At 39.2% G+C, this 15218-nt stretch overlaps 1 protein-coding gene across 5 annotated transcripts in view; it reads right to left on the bottom strand.

Annotated features, from left to right (window-relative positions):
- The window catches only part of COMMD2 (COMM domain containing 2), a 39576-nt gene that overhangs the window by 5756 nt on the left and 18602 nt on the right, over window positions 1-15218 (bottom strand). The window contains exon 6 of one of the 5 annotated variants that reach the window (XR_012509038.1): window positions 14128-14176. The exons of the other annotated variants lie outside the window; for them this stretch is intronic. The gene's annotated coding sequence lies outside the window, so the exon portion shown is untranslated. The remainder of the gene's footprint in view (window positions 1-14127; window positions 14177-15218) is intronic. 5 annotated transcript variants of the gene reach the window in all.

Genomic DNA, 15218 nt, shown 5'->3' with positions numbered 1-15218 from the left:
ACTAAAAGGAGGAAATAACGATAGCAACAAAACGTCAGAGGCTGAAAAACAGGACAACTAGTATCTGAGTTAGTGAACTGAGAAAGCTAAACCCTAAACCAGCAGAGAGGAAAACCAAGAAGCAACTCAGTTTCCAGGAGAGGCCATCCCAAAGCCCACTTCTCACATGCAGCTTGGTCAGCTGCTTTTCTCCAGAAGAGAAGACTTGAAGTTTCCTTCTGCAGAGGATGAGGGTCTTTCAGTGAGAATTAGGGGCACAAGGCATGATTAAGACTGGGAATACTATACTGAAAGCAAAGAGGTTTGAAAAAAAATGTTTGTATAATGAAGTGTTGTAATTCCCAGTCCACATTTAACTTCCAGAACAGTGGCAGCCAGGTATAACTAAGCCCCCTACGCAGGAAAGCAGACATTTCCTCTCTGAAAAACTTAAGGCCAAGAAAAAAGACCTAAGGGCAATGACATTTCCCCTCATACAAGTGGCCCAGGCAGATCCCCTCAGAGTAAAGCCTGAACTGGACAAGCTTTATCCATGACACAATTTCCCATCAGCTTTAAAATATGAGTGAAGGGTAAGGATTACCAGACATCTGAAGACAGCAAATCTCTACCAGGGAATACAGAGAGACAACACACAAGGAGAAAAAAATCAACTAGAGAGGAAACAGACTAGGAAGAAAAACATAAGCTTCCTCCTCACCCCCCAAAAAAGCTATCATTAACATCTTCAGAGAAGTAAAAAGATAAGAATAGGATGCTATAAAAAAAAAAAAAAGAATCATTAGAGAACAAAAAAGAACTCTTGGAAATTTAAAATATGAGTTAAAAAACCTTAAGAGAAGGTGTAAGGTGATAAAGTTGAGGAACTCTCAGAAAATAAAGACAAAGAAAAGATAACAGGGAATAAGAGAGAAAGTAATCAAAGGATCAGTCTGGAAGGTCCAATACTCTAATAAATAGGAGTTCAAGAAAGAAAGAAAAGAATTAATAATGTGGAGGAACTCATAATAAATCAACAATTCACAAAGATTTCCAAAACCAAGGAACACAAGCTGCCAGACTGGTAGGGCCCAACAAGTACCTGGTACAATGGATTAAAACAGACCAACATCAAAGCACATCGTTGAGAAATTTCAGAACCCTGAAGATAGGAGAAAATCCAACCCGCTTTCAGAGGGGTAAAGCAAGTGTCATACAAAGGACCAAGAGTCCAAATATTGGGAGATGCAATGAGATGGTAATTATTAATCCACACAAGAGACAATACCACTTTGGTTTCTATAAAATAGTGAAACAGTAGGTAGAACTCTAGGGGAACATCTGCAGGAGAAATCCTAATTCTAAGACATACATCTCTAGGACAGGAAACTGGAAGCAAGTGCTCAATGTGTTAGAGTTGAATTGAGAAATAGAGCAGGGATTTCTTCTCAATCCTTGGATAGCAACAAAATTACAATCATAGTAGCTAACGTGGGCCACGCATCTCACTAAGCACTCCTAACACATTAGCATGGTACTTCTCATGACAGTCCAAATAGGCCGAAATAGCTGACAGAATTTTACAGATTAATTTATACTAATTAAGTAATTTAGCAAGGTCACATACAGTTGGTTAAGAGGAGAAGCCAGAATCCAAACTCTAAAACCCATTCTTTTAACCCCTATTCCAGGCAGCCTTGGGATATAGTGTTCACATTTAAATATTTCAATCACAGTTTTTGTAAAGTTCAATATTTCTACCAACACTGACTTCTTAGAGACAGCAAAATATGTATATGAGAACTCTATTTTATATCTTTATATTTTGAGAGAGAATGAGGACAGAGGGAGATTAGCTTAAAGTTATTATTACAAAATAAAATACTAGTTCATGAATTTTCAGAAAAGAGTATCTTGGTTATTAGTTGGCAGGATTTCTAGGAAGCCTTTTAAGAAAAAGCCTCAAAGAGAAGGGTCCCAAAGAGGGTGGCAATATTTCAGTTTTAACTGGCCTATCACTCAATAACTCAGTGGCATCAATGCCCAAACTAACAAGAGGGTTTTGCACAAGGCTTTTGTAAGTCAGCCTGGCAGCCATTTTTATGTACACAGGCTCCCCCATACTGAATTTTCCATATTAATGTGTTTCCATTGTTCTCAGTTGGGCTGCAGTAACTTTAGCCCTTTTCCAGATGTTTCCAGACATCAGCCTCCAAGATGTGCTGGCCAGCTGTCTTTAAAATTGCGGGAACTCTGTGTTGTGTGCATTAGTTATGCAAATGAAAAAGCAAGGACAAGAAGCCAATGCAGAGGATAAAAAAGAACCAGGGGAGGGATTGGATCAGGGCTTTACTGGCGCATGTACAGTAGGTAGAAAGCCAAACCAGCAAGCTGTCTTTGATCAAAACCCCCAGCAGCCTTCCCCAACACTACCCATGCAGAGGGGTCGGTGTCCTCAGTCCCCAAGTCAGGCCAAGGTTTCTGGAACCTCCCTCACTCTGGTTTGGTGACTTAAGACACACTGAATACTCACAGATCTATCAACCTTCTAACCAGTTTCTCCTTTGTTTTACTTTGTCAACAGAAAAATATCTGTATAGACTAGTGAACAATTCCCTAAAGTGTGGTCCTCAGTAAGTTAATAGGTTTTATGGGGGAAAAAAGGGGTTGGGCATTCAAATGAATTTAGAAAAACCTAGGTTAAACAAAGTTAAGCAATTCCCTCTCCCAAAGCACTCTCAGGATCTCTGAAATGTTCATGTGCACAGTGAATGTTGGAGGAAACCACTTCTCAGAGGCTACAGTTGAGGACATGCTCAGTAAGAGACATCTCAGTCCCAATCACTCTCTCAGACTTCAAACTCACCATCAACAAGACAGCTCTGCTTATCCCCAGAATTCACACATCCATCACTGAACCCACAATTGCCTCTTCCACCTGCTCAGGCTCCAGCTTCCCCTTCCTGGGACATGGCAGTACCATCACCATTCTTCTAACCTAGGATCATGGCAGGCGTCTTCCATGTTTCCTCTGTCCTCATCTCCACCCTCCCCCATCTACTCCATCTTTGCAGTAGAGGGCTACCTACTGCTTTGTCTTCCTAGAACCTCCACAGTACAGGTCACCAACCTCCAAGATGCATCCTTAGCTAATGACTAGGCATTTCTATTTGGGTCATGAAAGAACACTGTACCTCGGCTTGTCAATGATTGAGTTCATGCATTCCCCACCCAATAGGCATCAAACTCTCTGTCACTCTCAACAGTACAGAATCACGATGTTCTCTACAAGACTGGTGGCTTTTTGCCTTGTTTGTTTTCATTTTGTTTATCTGTTTTGTTTTCAATTGTGGTAAAATATACATAGCATAAAATTTACCATGGTAACCATTTTTAAGTGTACAGTTCAGTAGTAATAAGTACATTCACAGTATTGTACAACCAATCTCCAGAACTCTTCATGTTGCAAAGCTGAAATTCTGTCCTCATTAAACAACTCCCCATATCACTCTTCCCCCAGCCCCTTCTATTTTCTACAATCACCATTCTACTTTCTGTCCCTACAAATTTGACTACTCTAAGTGACTCATATAAGTGGGATCACACAGCGTCTTTTTGTAACTAGCTTATTTCACTTTAAGCATAATGACTTCAGGGTTCATCTATATTATAGCATGTGTCAGATTTCCTTCCATGAGACTGAATAATACTCCATTGTAGGAATATACCACATTTTGTTTGTCTATTCTTCTGTCTAGGAAACCTTGGGTTGCTTTTATCTTTCGGCTTCTACCATTGTGAATAATGGTACTATGAACATGGGTGTATAAGTATCCTTTTGAGACCCTGCTTTCAATTCTTGTAGATATATACTCAGAAGTGGAATTGCTGGATTATATAGTAAATCTATTTTTAACAGATTTTTAACCTAGGGTAGGTTACTTAACACCTCTCCTTTGATCTTCTCATCTGTAAAATGGGTTTAATTATAGTATTTATCTCGTAATTATGGTCATTGTGAAGATTAGATGAATTAACCCCTTGCAAAACTCTTATAAAACATTATCATTATTTCCTTTTAAGAAAGAAAGAAACTGAGGCATAAAGAGGTTAAGTAACTTACCAAAGTTCACATATCTAATAAAGAGCAGAGCCAACATATAAACCTAGGTTCATAGCCAAAGTCTGTTCTCTTAATCACTGTGTCAAAGCGATTTCACTCTCCAGCTTTTACTGATGAACCCCACCCAAGCTGATTATGTATTGATGTAATTAAATGGGTACAGTTTGGGAGGAAGATGGGGAAGGGGAAAGGGAGGAGGCTTTACATACTTGAAAAATGTCACTTATACGTGAATCTAAAAAAAAGACAGACGAACTTATTTGCAGATCAGAGAGACTCATAGACATAGAAAATAAACTTGTGCTTCACTATAAAGTCACTTGTGGTTTTCATCACACCTACCCTTTCAGCAGCATCAGCTGACCAGCCTCTTTTTCTTGAAACAGTTTCTTCTCTTGGCTTCTGTGGCACATTTTCTACCTACCACTGGGTTGGGCTCTTCTCCTCAATCTTCTTTGACAGCTTCCCTTCCCATCTATCTGAGCTCTTAAAGATGGAGGCCCCCAGCCCACAGGGAGGTCCTCCAGTACTTTGCTCCCAGCCCTGCAGCACTGCTTGCTGTTTACATGCCAGGTTCTCATCTTTGGGAGTTTGCACTGGCTCTGCCTGGAATATTCTTCCTCCAGGTATCCACAAAGCTAACTCCCTCACTTCTTGGAATTCTTGAAGTTCACCATCTCAGTGAGGTCTTCCTGACCTCCCTATTTAAAACCATAAGCCAGGTAGGTCAACCCCTCACAATCTTAATTCTTCTCATCCTTCTTTCTTTCTTTTTTTTTTTATAAACTTGTCACCTTCTAAGAGACTACATAATTTACTGTTCCAACATCAGTATATAATATATCCACTAGTACATAATAGACACTCAATATCTATTTTTTAAATAAATGATTCAATCTCCATGCCAACAACCGTCAATTATGTATCTCTAGCTCAACTCTCTCTCCTGAGCTTTAGAACCACATACTTAACTGATTGCTTGACATCTGCATTTGGGTATTTGAAAGGAATCTTAAAATTAACATGAACTCTTGGTCACACCCTTAACCCAAACTCAGTCTTCAACACGTCAGCAATGGCACTGCCACGCTCCAAGTTGCTCAGGCTAAAAATCTGGGAGTCATAGTTGATTCCTCCCTTTTCCTGCTGCTCTGTATCTAATCCACCCACAAGTCACACTAATTCTTCTTTTACATTCACGTCTATATTCCCAAATGTCTGTTGCTCACCCTCTCAACCATTATGCTCCAGCCACTATCATCTCTTGCTCCAGGACTGACATGACTCCCTAACTGGTATCCCTACTGCTAATCATTACCACTACAGGTCCAGGGCAAATCTTTCAAGCATTAAGCAGATCACTTAAGCAGACCCCTTGTTCAAAAGGCTCCAGTATAAAATCCAAAACCTAACCGCAGTCTAGGAAATTTTTCATGAAATGCTCCTCCCCCCGTGCCTACCTCTCTGACCTTGACTCCTACCACTCTCCCCTTCAACCCTACCTCTTCTGCTTCTTTCAACAAACTAAGTTCCTTCCCATCGCAAAGCCCAGACACAAAGCTGTTCTCTCAGATTTTCCAATGACTCAGACCTCATCAGCCAGGTCTCAGTTCAAGGTCTCTCTTCCAAGAGGCCTTCTGTGACCACCTAATCTAAAAAGGCTCTCCAGTTACCCTGTTAACATTTGCTTGCTTTATTTTCCTTATCACATTTAGTGCTCTCTGAAATCACTTTATTACTTTTTTTTTCATTTTATTACTTTGATATTCATTTATTTATTGTGACTTACTTACTATCCGCCTTCCCAACCAATATGAGCTTCACAAGACCCAAGACTGGCCATTTTGCCTGTAACTGTATTCTCAGTGCTCAGCATGATGTCTGATACACAACAGGTGCTTAGTTTATAGTTCTTGATTAACTAAATGCTGAATGGAGTGGAAGTAATAGAAAAAAGAAAGGAAAGAGAAGGGAAGGAAAGGCAAAAAAAGGGAAAGGAAGGGAAGAAAGGCAGAATTTTATTTTACAGTTTTAAATTTTAAATGATTGGGAACTTTGACAGGGAAAAGAAAAGGGATGAGCAAAAACAGAAAATGATCCTTTCACCAAATCAGACTTTTTTCCTAGCTGCGGCTTTTTTCATGTTCAGTATTTGATTTGCCATTTTCACAACATTCTCTTGTTCCTGAATTTTCCTGAATTCACAACAACTGAAGTGTTTTTAGTTGCTGACAAATGCTTGCAGTGAGAGGAAAACCAAGTGTGGCCTGCACAAGCAGGACTGTGTAACCCACCTTCACATTCTTGAGTCTCACAAGCAAGACATTTTTAGAAAGTAGACATTAGTCTGAGGCCAATACCAAAAGCTAACTCCTATGATGGAGTCACAGCCCTAGGTTTCCTGACTGCATTCACTGCTCTAAACCACAACTGGAACGGCCAAATGATTTACTGATAGATATTACCCACCTTACAACTAAAGAGGGTGGGAAGTATTTTGGAACCAATTATACTCCAGGACAATACAAATGATATCTCATTTAATGTTCAAAATAACTCTAAGAAGTATATATTATTATTATATTATTTGCTGAGGTGGAAACTGAGGCCCAGTCAAGTCACAACATTTGCTCAAGGTCATGCTGGAAATAAGTAAGGACGGGAGGTGTCTGACACCCAAGGCTACATTTTCCCCTCCACCCACAAAACAAAACAAAACACTCAGACTTGACATACCCTGTAGGTGAGAGTGACTACACTGGTGAGTGGGGTATGTGGGTGGAGAGGAAAGGTAATGCTGGGAAATGAGAATGGGGTCTGAAACTTATGACTTGGGATAGGGTTGGTGTTGGGGGGAACTGGAGATCAGAATATATTTTGCCATGTACTCAGTAGTAATTTAAAAGTATATTTCAAGTTTAAATATTTAACTTAAAATGAAAACTTTTCACCTGTTAACCATTGGAAATTCAGGATTAATGCCAATTCTAAAAAGTAACAACAACAAAAATTCTCTCCTGTAATGATGTGTATCTTGAATTTTAAAATCTTATCAACTTATTTAACTTCCCAGAGGCAGTTGTTCCTCCCATGTAATGGAGATAGCAGTGGGATGTAGCTCACATGGGAGTTGGGAAATGGATAAGTACAACTCGGTGCCTGTGAATAAAGTGCTCTACAAATATTAATTTCTCTTCCCATTACTTATACTAATGACAAAAAGTCAAGATAACAAATAACAAAGAGTAGTGGGGCTCACCAAGGGAACTGCAACATAATCAAGTTTCATTTTGTTTTATTTTGGTAGGAGTGAGCTGGGGAGCCTCACCAACTTTTATAAAACCATCTTTTTTTTTTCTCTTGTAGGGGGTAATTAGGTTAATTTTTTTAAATGGAGGTACTGGGGATTGAACTCAGGACCTCTTGCAATGCTAAGCACACATTCTACCACTGAGTTATACCCTCCTCCTATAAAATCATCTTGATAGGAATACTAGTCCAAAGTTTGCTTACAAAGAAAATGCTGACAAAACCTTGAGTACAAAATTTCTTCACTACTGAAGGCTATTTGTGTTGAATTCAGAATCGTTCTGATGCTCTCAAGTCTTTCACCCCTTCAGCTCAATCTAATTATAGCTGTCGAAGGAACAAAAAGACAAATAAAAACAATCCTAAGAAATTTGAAAACTACTGTAAGTTGACTGTGATTGAGGGATGGCCCAAAGGAAAATAAAAATATTCTTACTTGGTATTAGAGAAAAAATATATGTTTGCACATATTTGTATATCTGCATTTCCATTTACTCACTGATGACTGAGATCAGGCTTTTCATAGTAAACAAACAAAAAAGTCCTATTTTTAGAAAATTTAATTTCTAGACTTCTTAATACCCATAATATCCTATAACTGTACAGATGGCTATTTAAATGGTTCTAAATGTGCAGTATTGGACAAGTTCTCAAGAGTTAACAGGTTTAAAAAAATGAAAATTTTTCATAAAGGAGGCTCAATAGAGAAATCATAAAAAAAATAAAGATATAAAAACTACATTAACAAAGACCAAAAATTAACTTTACTCTTTTAAAAAAAAAGTGTCCCTAGCAATTATTGTTGGCCATTTATTGATGGCCATTTATTGATTACTTATTAGGCAAATAACCTGGCCTTGTTAACTACCTCCTAGAAGTAAGTCTACTTTGCAATTATAGGGTGTTTCTTCCCCTCTGAAAGCAGATTCACTCCTATTATCTCATTTTACAAGCTTTGAAGGGTGGAGTGATAAACAGAATTTTGGACTGTCTTTTAGCCTAAAACAATTAAACTTAACAAGAACAACAACAACAACAAAAGATTATGAACTGATTGTTTACAAAGACTATGAGAACAATTCTTTTGATTGTGCTGATTGGTAAAGGGTGGCAGCCTCCTTAGTAATCATTACTTTCTGTCTCTGATGGGTGTGTTGAACTGTCAGGAAAGATGTTAATTATTAGAAAGAGCAAAGTGAGTTGTTCCTTTAAGCTTCTTCAAGGTGCGGGAGCAAATATGGAGGAGAAAACTGCTGTGGTAGGGAAAAGGATTTGTGTCCCAGATAAAAGTGAGACTTAAGATGTCTGCCCTCTGGTGTCCAAGAGGTGAAGGACAAGGGTGACAATTACAACGTACCCAATTCGTAAATGTGAAACACACTGAAAGACTTTAATTCCCTGATTAGATGTGGTGAGGGGGCAGTGAAGGAGAACACTCTCAAGTTTGAGGTAAAGACATAAAAATTCATGTATTTGGAAGGTCTCACTTAAGGTTTAGGAAAAAAATTAACTTTGTGAGTACTGAGACATTTTCTAAGCATTTATGTTTCTCTTCAAGATTTTATAGTAAAACAACATTATTATTTGGAAAGAACAGAAATTGTATCATCAAGGCTGTATTTATACTGAAAAATAAGTGAAAAGGAGAATTACACAAAACAGTAACAACAAAAAACAAAAAATGGAAAAAGAAAGCATCATTTCAAACCAGATCCTAATGGTTTGAAAATCTAGTGAAACCCACGGACCATTATCCCAGAAAAACACATTTTGCATGCAATTTCAGGAGGTTCATGGACACCCTGAAGTTCTCTAAAGATCCAAGGTTAAGAATCCCAATTTTTGTTTAAAAGGTAGATTCTCCCTTCCATACCTGGCCTTTCTTGCCATGGTTCTCTTTCACAGTTACATAGAACTATAACGCTGGGAAAGCATCCAGTCCCATTCCTTTTATATTGTGCTACTAAGGCAACTAGACATAAAGAACTAATGTGCTGGCCCCAAATCCTCGAGTAGAGGCTCTATATTTTTCACACTAACCTCATGCTACCTGTATTTTCCTGCCCCTTTTAAGTGAATTAAGACCAACTCCAATGAGTCCTAAAACCCACTCCAAAAATACCTTCGTCAGCACACCTTATTCTTTCTCCTATCTTCTCTTTATTCACACATTGGACTTTCAAAAAATGCATGGAGGAAAAATACCAAGACTCAAAAACCTGATAGGAATTGAAAAATTAACTCAAAATAACTTTCTAACAAGTATATTTTAACTACAAGGGTGTCTACGCTTCTTTGTCAGGGTTCAGTTTGTTTGGCTCTGCTTTCTGCTTATTTGTGGGGTATCTTTGGGATGGACCAGTCATCTGACGCCTACTCACCTCGTGCAGAAGGTTGGGTTGAGTCCTTTGGGGGTATTCCCTGTAACATTCTCCCCACTTCTTCTAGTGCTGGACCTCAACTGTGGTCATACATCAGAATCAACTGCAGAGTTTTTAAAATTATGAAAAGAGGTGGCCTCTAACGAGCCTACTCCGGGTTTACTGACCTCAGAGTCAGGCTTCTGGGTGTGCAACTGGGGATGAGAACCCTGCTGGAATGCTATGTGCAAGGAATTAACATCATTACTAGTAGTGTAAGCCTGGGAGAACACCAAAGCTGTTCCACAGCTTGTAGTTCAGTAATAGATACATTTTGTCTTTTTTTTTTTAAGGTAGGAACATTTCAGAAGAAAAATTTAGAGGGAACTCAGCAAATGTAAACCACCCTGGGATAATATTTAAAGCACACTGTTTTTCTACTATTTAATTCCTAATGGAGGATAAACTTGGTTCAGCTGGGATATCGTTTGAGGTAATATGTTTTTAATATATATATTTATCTTATTTTGGTTAATTTATATTATAAAGGTAATATATATACTTTGTAAACCTTTTTTTGAAAAACTATATAGACGAATACAAAGTAAAATCCTAGAGAAAACCCTGTCAGCAGTTTCTCATGTACCCTTCCAGAAATTTGCTATGCTCATCAAGAATTTATAAGACATATGTCATTATTTATTTATCTCTCATAGGCTCAGGACTCACAGGTCTTGGAGATTAGCATAAGGCATGTTTCCTTTACTTTCATCCTGCCTCAGGGTCACAGGAAGTCTAGTCTTTTACCTGGTTTACCTCCCAAATAGCGTCAAGAATCCCTGGGAACATTCTCCTGTCCCATAGGACCATCATGGTCATTGCCTCTGGCTCCAGGGAGAAAATCTCTGTGCAAAAACCTTCCTGCGAAGTCAGCACTGCCCTCTTACAGCAGGTTGCTGATATTCTCCATTGTACTGATTTCTTACGTCTGTACTCAACCTCTTTTCTTGGTCTCACGCCAGGCTGGTAAAACCAGACTACAACTTTTAATATGATTTTGTTGAAGGTTCAGAAAAACAGAAGGAAAATACAACACAGAAGACAACCTATAATTCTTACTGGATGTGGCCTATATAACAATGTTCAGCCCCAGATCCTGGCAAGCCCCTCTCTGCCTAACTCCTGGCCAGCCATGATAAGACAGGGGCCAAATCTCCTTCCTCTTGCAGATGGCCCTTGAGTTTGTTTCTCTTAACTGGAATCCAGGCTTTCAAATGCCCTCAGGCCATGAGAGAAAGGAGTATGTCATAACTTCAATCAAAGCCCACCATGGTGTCCATCTCCAAATGAAAATGGGAATGTCCACTCCCTTCAGGGAATGAACACCTTTACTCAGGACAGCGTGGTTTTGACCTGAAAGGTAGTCAGGACTCAGGACATTTTCCACAGCCTGGATTCTTCAGCCTGGGAACAAAATCATGTATGGTGGTAGTAAGGGCCTCCTGTGGCCCACTCTAGGTCATATCTAGCCAAACCCAGGCCAGTTCCCTAAGATGCAAGGTGAGGCTCTGGCCTGAGCACCTTTCCTGGAGTTCTCAGGTTTGTTCTCCATTTCCTGTGAACAATCCCTTAAATAACAGTACGTATTACACTCCCCCCTGAACAAGTGAAATTTTACCTGGATAATGAACCCTAATACCATACTTACAAAGACACAGTACTGTAAGGGAATCATTATCTGAAGAAATTCAAGTTTCCTAAACACAGTGATCATTTTCATATTAGCAGCCAGAATAAATTTGCTCCTCAATGGAAAAAATCTCCATCTCAGAAATGATGTCTTGAGGTTTGATTCAAAATGACGTGGGAGTGGGTGACACAAAGCAAAGCAGGTGGGGGTTTTGATGAAACAAAACTGGCCAGGAGTTGACTGTTACTGAAATTAAGTGTGAATATATGAGGCTCCATTCTACTGTTCTATCTGCTTATATATGTGCTTGAAATCTTCTATAGTTAAAAACAACAACAGCGTCTTTGCAGAGGGCTTGTCCATGATGTTTCATCACTGGAAGATCCCTCTTTGTTGTTTCCAGAGTACTGGAACTTGCAGCCCTGCAGATGAATTCAGTCTCCACCTCTTGCAAACAAGCTTCTCCCCTCCCTCCACAGACGATTCCGGAGATTTTAGGGCCAATACATACTCAATGCTCACGTTCTAGCTCCTGAGTTCTTCCTCACCACAAGCACTCTCTTTAAAGGAACTTCTTGTTATCAGCCCTAGGATGATGACGCCTGAGGGTCCTGTTCTCCTCTCACATGTCTAGGCATGCATGCCATCTTGCTAGGTATAAAGACAGAAGATTCAGTTTGAAATGGTCAAAGAAAACTCTACCTGTGCTATTTTATGCCTCTTTTTAAGAAGGATTTTACTGGTACAATTTGAATGGAAAGGAATCAGGTGAGGGTAGCTTGAAGAATGACCAGCTGGTCACCAGGTCAGGATAACATTGCTGGCCTTGGTAAAGTTTATGGCAGGGGCCTTGTTCTGAAATGTGGTCCTCAGTTTTATAAACTCAGCAACTTAAACGTTAGCACACGCAGACACAATGAGACTCTAAGGGTTGATGAATGCCAATAAATTAACTTGCAGTGGGAAACATAACTACAAGCAGACCCCAAATCCATGTTTGCTGGTTAGTACATTTCCTACTATGGGAAAACTTTTATACAAAGCCAAATTATAATCAAAAAAGTGTTTGGTAAGAGCAAGTTCTAGAACAGTGAATTTTCAACTAGGCAGAGTTACCATCCCCTGAGGGATGGGTAGAGGGAAGGGGACTCTTAGGAGAATTTTTGTGTGTGTGGTGGTTGGTTTTTTGCTTTTTTTTTTGAAGACTACGTCATTAGAAATGGCATAACCAGTATTATAATTTAATAATATATTTTAGGGGTGAACTTTAAACCCTATTGCTTTCATAATGAAAATTTTAAAAAGCAAAGATAAACAGAATTCTTCTTGGCTAGTGACACTCAGCTTGGAGGGTGGCAATCCACAAATGAGACTCTCTGGAGGGTCTAAGATTTTTTGTTTTTCAAAATGCGTCAAGAAAATGTGTTCATTGAGGCACTAAGCAAAAGCCATTTCATGAAGCAAATTACATTTGCAGGATCCAAATCAAATTTTCTGTTCTCAAGTTCTTTCTCAACAGTTTTGTGATGAATATAATCTTACTCAGTTTATTATTAGTCACTAGCTGTAGGAACTGATGGAAGATATCTATGCTACTTCTAAAGTGGTACGTACTTTACAGTCTAGCATACAGTATAAAACTATGAAGCACTATCACAGTTTCATGACCAAATTCTGCAGCCAGGCCAAATCTGTGTGGTTACAGCAGACATCTGGTTTCAGCACTGACTTTTCTCCCCTCTTGCTTCCCTCTGTACACTTGGGGATTGCTGTGGTTCCTGGGAAGAGTACTTCACCCTTGTGCTAGTACATCTCAACCCCTCAACACAGCAATTGGTTTGTAACCTACACCAGTCCAATCAGAGTCAATCTGAGAACTTTTTCTAATAATGATACCAGGACAAAGATGGGTTCACTTTCCAGGTCCCTTTTGCAGCCATCTTTGGCCATGAGGAGGGCCTAAATCAGGAGAAAGCCAACACCAAGACAAATAAGAGAAACAGAAAGATGTGGAGTAACTGGAGACATCACTGGGCCATCAGATCAAGTTTGCCTAAAACCAACACTGCCTCTGGACTTGACAGTTACTTGTTTCAATGCATTCTTTTTACTATTTCAGACAATTTTAGTTGTAGTTGAAATCACTAGTTGGTGGATCAGGATTGTTTACACGTCTTCCTCGCCAACAGGCTCAAAAATCAGTCAATGAAGCAAGTCACAGAGGAAAAGACTCCAGTAACCGTCACGTTCTTAACTTTGTCGTGCATCAGAATCATGCAGACAGCCTTTACAAATCTCAGGCCAATTAAATGAGAATCTATGAAGGTGGGGCTCAGGAAACAGAATTTTTAAATGTCCCCACCAAGGGATACCAAAGGGTAGCCTCAGCTGAGAACCACTGGTCTAAGTAAATATCTAGCTCTGTCCATTCAATGGAATCTGCAGACCAAATGTCCTAAATATGTCTTTTCACTAAAGAGGGGAGGAGGGGAAAGGCTGACATGTAATTTGTGTTGCGAGGTTAATGCAAACCATACTTGTGTGACAGAGAAGCAAAATTTATTTCGAGCCATGTTTTATCTTTAAAATGTATGCAAATTTTGTACTCTATTTCATATTAGTTTCTCTCTTTCCCTTTCTCCCTTTAGCATATAATAGGAACTTACCATGTACCAGTCACAGTGACATACCAGGATACAGAGGAAAACACAGTTCCTATAATCCAGAAGAAATAGGTAATTAACCTAGTAATTACAAGAAAACCTGTTGACTCTATGATAAGGGCAGTTCAGGGCACTATGTAAACAGAACATGGGCTCCTAACCTCCTGGAGAAAATGATGTTTAATCTAAAACCAGAGTAATGCCTCTGAGTTACCTTGGTAGATGGCAGATCAGGATCCAGACAGTGAAAATAAAGGAACTGAAAGAAAATAGCAGAGAAAAGAATTCAAGAGACATAAGGCTAGAGATAGAGGCAGGAACCAGGACTTTATCCCAAAAGCAATGCAAATCAACTTGAAATTTTAAGCATTCAAAGGATGTAATTTCTCTTTGGAAGATAATTCAGGCTGCTGCATAGGAAATGCATGGGGTGGGGGAAAGGGGGAACTTAATAAAAGGAAGTGAGTGAAACCAGTTAACTGGGGAAATTGATAGGACTTGGTAAATGACCAGCTGTGATGAGTGAAGGGGAGAGAGAGAGGCCAAGAGTGACACATGCCTCTGGTCTGAGCAACTGTGTGGATGGCAATGTCATTTCTTGAATAAGGAACACTAGAAGAACAAGATTGTAGGAGATGAGTTGAATTTTGTTCATCCTGTGTTTAAAGTACCTTTTAGACATCTAAAGGCAGATAGCTGATAAGTAATTATTTATGTCTCAAGTTCAGGAGAGTGATATGGGCTAGAGATCTATAGCTGATAGTCATCAGCAAATTGATGATAAGAGAATGAACCAAATTACCTGGTTTAAGTCTGTAGAGAGAAATGGCTTAGGGCAAAGCTCTACTGAACACCTACAACTAAGAGGACAGTAGATGACAGAGTCTTGCAAAGAAGAATGAGAATACATTGCTAGAGATGTGGGAGGCAAAACAGGAGAGTGTTTGGGGAAAAAAAAGGATGATGAAGGGTGTATTTTTTAGAAAGAGAGAGTGATCAATGATGTCAAGTGCTGCTGAAAGATCTAGTAAAATGAGGACTGAAAAATGTACGTTGGCTTTAGCAACATGAAAGATCCTGGAAATGATACTGGG

Source organism: Camelus bactrianus, chromosome 1, assembly GCF_048773025.1.
Source record: "Camelus bactrianus isolate YW-2024 breed Bactrian camel chromosome 1, ASM4877302v1, whole genome shotgun sequence".
In the NCBI taxonomy this organism is placed as follows: Eukaryota; Metazoa; Chordata; class Mammalia; order Artiodactyla; family Camelidae; genus Camelus; species Camelus bactrianus.
The sequence above is the reverse complement of the archived record's forward strand: the minus strand, read 5'-3'. Positions and strand labels throughout refer to the sequence as shown.